We start from the raw sequence: 6000 nt of genomic DNA, 5'->3' as shown, positions 1-6000 counted from the left end.
AGTGTGTGAGGGATCAACATCAGCATGTAGTCACAGTATCATAAACAGCTTTCAGAGTCCTGTCCTGGGAACTAGATAAAACACCTTTTCATACTGTCATCATATTACGTTACTAAGATTTAAACATGAAGCCGTAGCATTTATCTTAGACATTAGACTCGTCAAACTCTCACATCCAGCAGTTATGGAGCACATGTTTGAGTCCTTTGAGTTTGAGCTGCAGATTCAAGTCATTTGATTATAAAAATTTCAATTATAGCTGCTTTAACAGTGGATTGTGACACAACAGCCCAAGATAAGACAGTAAAATAGGACTAACAGAAGGCCTACATTATGGGCAGAAAATGGTCAGAACACACTGGAACTGTGATGAGAGTCTGAAGCTTAAGAAGGTAAAAAGGGCGGTGATGCTGCCGTTAACATGACAGATGACCATCCAGCTGAGGTACAGCTCCAAATTAAACTCCTTGTTGTCAATCTTCTGAGAGCAAGGTCACCTCACAGAGACACCCTCACATAAAAAGGGATGTGAACATGAAATGGTCTGGTTGCTATGGGTGCCAAAGGTGGGAGGTGATGGTGGGGGGGGGGCAAACAATGAGAGCGCCGTGTGCAGTATAAAATCATTGTCATGTAATGAGTGCAGAGAGCACACACAGAGGGGACGCCGTGACGTCAGCTGGGAGCAAAAGGTCAAAGAGCAGCACACTGACCAACACTGACTTGCTAGTCTTTGATTAAAGGGTTTAAACTGCGACAAAGGAATGCAGGCACGATTTCAATAATGGATCGAGTCACGCTGTGAGGTCTCACTTACAGGACATTGTTACCCTGTCCAGATAGTTTACATCCCACAGTCTTTAAATAAAACCAAATCCACATCCTGGTGAAAGAAATCCTCAACAGATTTACATGCTATATAATTACTGAACCAACATTTGTGATGTGCAATCTACAAAACAGGTTAAAAAGTTATACCAAACTGTTTATATCATATAATTTGTACATTTTTGGTGTTTTATTTTAAACATTTAGCAGTAATTTTGTTATCATGGCCTTGTACTGATAACTGAAATGACTGCCTCCATGTTAAATAAACCAGATAACTCAAAGTCAAACACACTGTCCATCCTCCAGGATCCATCTGTTTCATATGTTAACATTCTATGTTTGTTACATACATTGTCTATATTGTCATTTTATTATGTTGGTCTGTTCTGTTCACACGACATCTATTACACGTCTGTCGGTTCAGGGATTTCTTCTCAGTTGCTCTTCCTGAAGTTTACTCCATTTCTTCCCTGTTAATTTTTTTAGGGGGGAGTTTTTCTTTACCTGCTATGACAGTCTACAGCAGTGTGGGTTGCAGTCCAAAAGTGGGTCACAGGCCCATTCTGAATGGACCGCAAGTGACTCGGAAACGTGTCAGTTTTGTAAAAAAAACCACTTTATTTTTAAGTAGAGTAAATTTCCAGCACAAAGCTTTTATTCTGAAATGCTGTTTTCCATCGTAGAGTGAGTGACTAACCAACAGCTTCTTTACAGAGACACCAAACTAGCCCAACAACATGGCCAAACGCAAGTATGACGCTGACTGTATTAAACTGTATGGACCTCGAACTAATGACTTAGGAGAAATCTGGACCCCGTGGCTGGACCAGTTGGAAACCACTGGTCTAAAGAACAGAGGGTGTTGTACACTGTACAGATTGTAAAGCCCCCCAAGGCAAATTGTGATTCGTGATATTGGGCTATATAAATAAAGATGCCTTGACTATAAACTATAGAAATCAGCACTTTCTGATTGAAAACACATTCTCATTCACACCATGTCAAATACCGGCGCTTGGTCAGTGGACTCACACGTCTAAATGTAATGTGCTGAGTACCTTCCTGCGTCAGTTTTGGATGCCCAGGGATTGCCTATCAATTTACGCTTCTTAAAATACACTCTGTTTTTACTGGATGTAAAGTTTCTGCTCATCCATCCATCCATTTTCATCCGCTTATCCGAGGCTGGGTCGCCGGGGCAGCAGCCAAGCAAATCCCCCCCAGATGTGTCTCTCCCCAGCAATGCTTCCCAGCTCCTCCTGGGGAACCAAAGGTTTACCCAGGCCATGAGATATGTAATCCCTCCAGCATGTTCTGGGTTTGCCCTGGGGCCTCCTATCAGTGGGACGTGCCCGGAACACCTCCAGCAGGAGGCGCCCAGGAGGCATCCTGATCAGATGCTTGAACCACCTCAACTGACCCCTTTCGACGCGAAGGAGCAGCGGCTCTACTCCGAGCTCCCTCTGGATGTTGGAGCTCCTTACCCTATCTCTAAGGCTGAGCCCATTCACCCCATGGAGGAAACTCATTTTGGCCGGTTGTATCCGCGATCTCATTCTTTCGGTTATAATGTTTTGGCTTATATACACTATGGTTGTTACAAATATAATTTAAAGTCATGTGAAATATGTCAGTAGCGTAGAATGTGACACATACAAGCACACTACGTTGTTATCAAAATAACTCCATTGACTTTTGGTTACACATGGTTAGCAGTGGTTACCTGGACCGTCAAACAGTGCTGCCACCCAATGTGTCTCATACTGCTGCTGAGGGTGCCTCTGTGCGCTGGTGTCTGATGCTGAGGGCCACTGACCAAGCGTTTATATTTGAAGTGTGATCAAGTTGAGATGGAAGATGAAAAATTGACCCTCAACTGAAAAATGTACGAAACATCTATAAAGACTGTGTAGTCTTTCCATCTCTGATCAATGCTTAAGTAAATGTAGCCTCTCCTTCCTCTTTCCCTCACGGCCTTTTTATGACCAAAGCTTTCAGGGATGTGTCAGAACTTAGATAATGATAAAAGCTCAATCAAATGTTTTCTCAAATAAACTCTTGCAAATGAGAAATCGACTAAAACCCTTTTAATGTCCCTGTGGAGGAAGCTGTATATGGATCAGCTCATCCAGAGTGCTGTAACGTGAGGATTATTATCTTTTATTATCATCATTAATCTTTTTGTCGGATGTGTGCTTGCATCCTCTCCCAAACTGGTTTGTGTTACATTATGGACTTATGAGTGAAGTTATAAAGAGGTGCAGAGGACACCTTTTCATACGGAGCTTTTTATCCTAAAAGCTGATGCAGTGTGTGCTTCCATTAATTCAGTGCATATATCATCATAGAAGCTGCCCCACTTTCAGGGTCAGAATCAAACTGTTCTTATGCCGGAGCTGCTAAGCATTATGGGAAAGTGTGAAGCACGCTGTATTGTGTTGAACACTGAACAGAAAAATGATGATTCATTTACGAGTCAACTCTTTAACCTGAAACATAAAGCTCTCACTGCACTCTACAATGAAAAGCACATATCTCCAAACGTTTCATGAACTAAAAACAGTCTTATTTTTAAGCGATTCAATGAATTTCTAGTCTTTCTATAGTCTTTCTTTATTTGAAAACCTAAACATCACCAAATATGGAGACACATGGCTTTCACTGGACTACAAAAACACATATCATGATTACTTGGTCCACTGAGATACGGAGCTGTGTTGCTGCGGCTGAGCTGTGCAGGCGTGATGCTTCTGCAACCTCCACTGTATAATAATGTGACACGGACCCCAGTAGCAGTAATTACCCATCATTACCAGTGTGATTTTAGTGTTAGGACACAAATTCAAGTAACACACACACACACACACGAAAACAAGGGCATTATTCTGCTGTACATGTACAGGATTGCTGCTATGATGCAGGTCTTTGTTGTGCAGGATTTTCCAATAAAAACAATGTATAGACTCATACAAAAGTTTTCTTATTTTCTTCTCATTTCTGTGTTCGGCATATTTATGGGCGTGTACCCCCACAGCGCTCAGGTGAGGTCGGGGCTTTATAAAAAGGTAGCGAAAAGGTGCCAGGCTGTAAGCAGCAGGCATCCAGAGACACAGTATCGAAAAACCCCATTAATAAAGATCTAGTGAAAGTCAGGAAGACAATACTTCTCATGCTCAGGCTGTAAGTTTTCTTTTACTCCTTGTAGGCATGCTCACTCACTGTCGCTAGGTGTCATTGTGTGGGTCTGTCAATGGAGTCATCAACTGTTATTCATCTAATTCACAATCAACCAACAGCACAGTGACACACCTTCTCTGTCAGCCTATCATCTTACTGCTCCTCATTTTAAATATCGTTCTTCCTCTGCTGTAGTCGTGCACTCCCTCCACCTCCCCATCACCACCTAGTCTTGACAGATTCATCAGCCTCATCCGCCTCAGCAGTCAGCAGCCTCAGAGTCATCAGCCACCACCACCAGTGTCTGGACCCCATGGGGGGATTTATCCAGCTGCCACTCAGATGTCCTTCGATCACAAAATATCTCCCTCTGGTGTTCAAGCACCAAAGACTTCTGTGCTGTTGATCAGCACAACTCATCTGTTAATCTGTACACTCATATTCTGTATTAAATATTATCTTTACTTCATTCTTCTGTCTCTCATGATCAAAATATAGCAGGGTCGTACACCTAACTAGAGTAAATCTGGGGTTGACTTTTACTTTCAAGTGTGCTATACGCAGGCTCTACTCCCAACAAATAGTCAACCAACCTCATTAAAAGATCAAAGCCAACAGTAAACTGATCCTTCAAACATCGCCTGTGTCGTCCAAGCCTGATATGTTTAATTCGTTTGTCTCATAGACCTCCTTTATTTTCCAAAAGCTATTCAGTGTCAGTGAGCTACACTGTTGCACCGGCTCACATGTTCGTTCATTATGATGAACATAAGGCACTGTAGTTTATTTTGAGTCAATCTCACTTACACCGTCTTGCTGCTATAAATACTCACCAGCTCACCAAGTGTGTATTAATCCGTGGCTAAAAATAGTCCCCAGCAAATAAACCAATTACTCCATCTTGAATACAGTTTGCTAAGAACATCAGCTCCCTGCTGTTTAAGGATATAACTGAGCCTTTTTTTAAAAAACCAAACTAGATATTTGTGACTTGTTTTAAAAGCTTTATGTCTTCAACCGGAGCCAATGGGCTGAGAGCCGCATACAGCCTGTTAGTTTAGGTCGTTTCACAGGTTTGGTGACTAACAAAAAAAAGAGCACATCTCCACCTTTGTTCTGTATCTTTATCTAAATTCACAATGACAGTCTTCACAAAGGACACAACTGCTGCAGCCTTTCCTTTAACAAAGCCACAATGATTCATTCTACAGTTACAGACTCTCTCTGATGAATGTCATGTTTCCATATTCACAATCTTCACTGTTGTCTTTTGGCAGTTGTGTTTTTATTTGTCCCAGAGCGAGTTATGTAAACTCACCTCTCGCTGTCACAACAGCCTGTTCACAAAGCTTATTCAACCTGATGTGTGTTCGCTTGGGAAGGATCAGATAGCAGGGTTGATGTCGGCAGCAGCCCGGTGGACGGGCGTTCTGCTCTCCGGAGATTTACAGTTCTCTTGTGAATTATAAATGAGGCACAGCTCTGGGGCAGACGCAGCATGTTATGGCAATATCTATCCCAGCCCATCAGCTAAATGAGCTCAGCCTCTTTTCTTAAGAAGAGCTGCTTGCTGCCCACAACTGGAAAAATAATGGATGTCACTATTTAGTATGAACTGATACTGAACATATTACTGTAACTAATAGATCATTGTGATGATCAGAAATTATATATTTTGGTCATTATATAAGCTGATGTGTCATAAGTGACTTACATCACACATGTGTGGATATACACTGACATCAAAGAATAAAAAAAAAATATTTTTTTGTATCATTCTGTAGTAATCAATAAGGTTGTGGATCAACACAATAGGTTCTTGTTGACTGCAGTGTGTAGTGCATGTACGCAACAGTGAAACTGGTTATTAAATGAGTCTCACGCTTTGTAATTTCTCCTTGTAATGTAACTCATCGACTTATTCTGAGTGACTGCAGAATAAAATGGCAATACATTAAAGCTATATCATGCATGAGTGCAGACAACCCATAT

This window comes from Epinephelus moara, chromosome 24 (assembly GCF_006386435.1).
Source record: "Epinephelus moara isolate mb chromosome 24, YSFRI_EMoa_1.0, whole genome shotgun sequence".
Classification (NCBI taxonomy): domain Eukaryota; kingdom Metazoa; phylum Chordata; class Actinopteri; order Perciformes; family Serranidae; genus Epinephelus; species Epinephelus moara.
The sequence above is the reverse complement of the archived record's forward strand: the minus strand, read 5'-3'. Positions refer to the sequence as shown.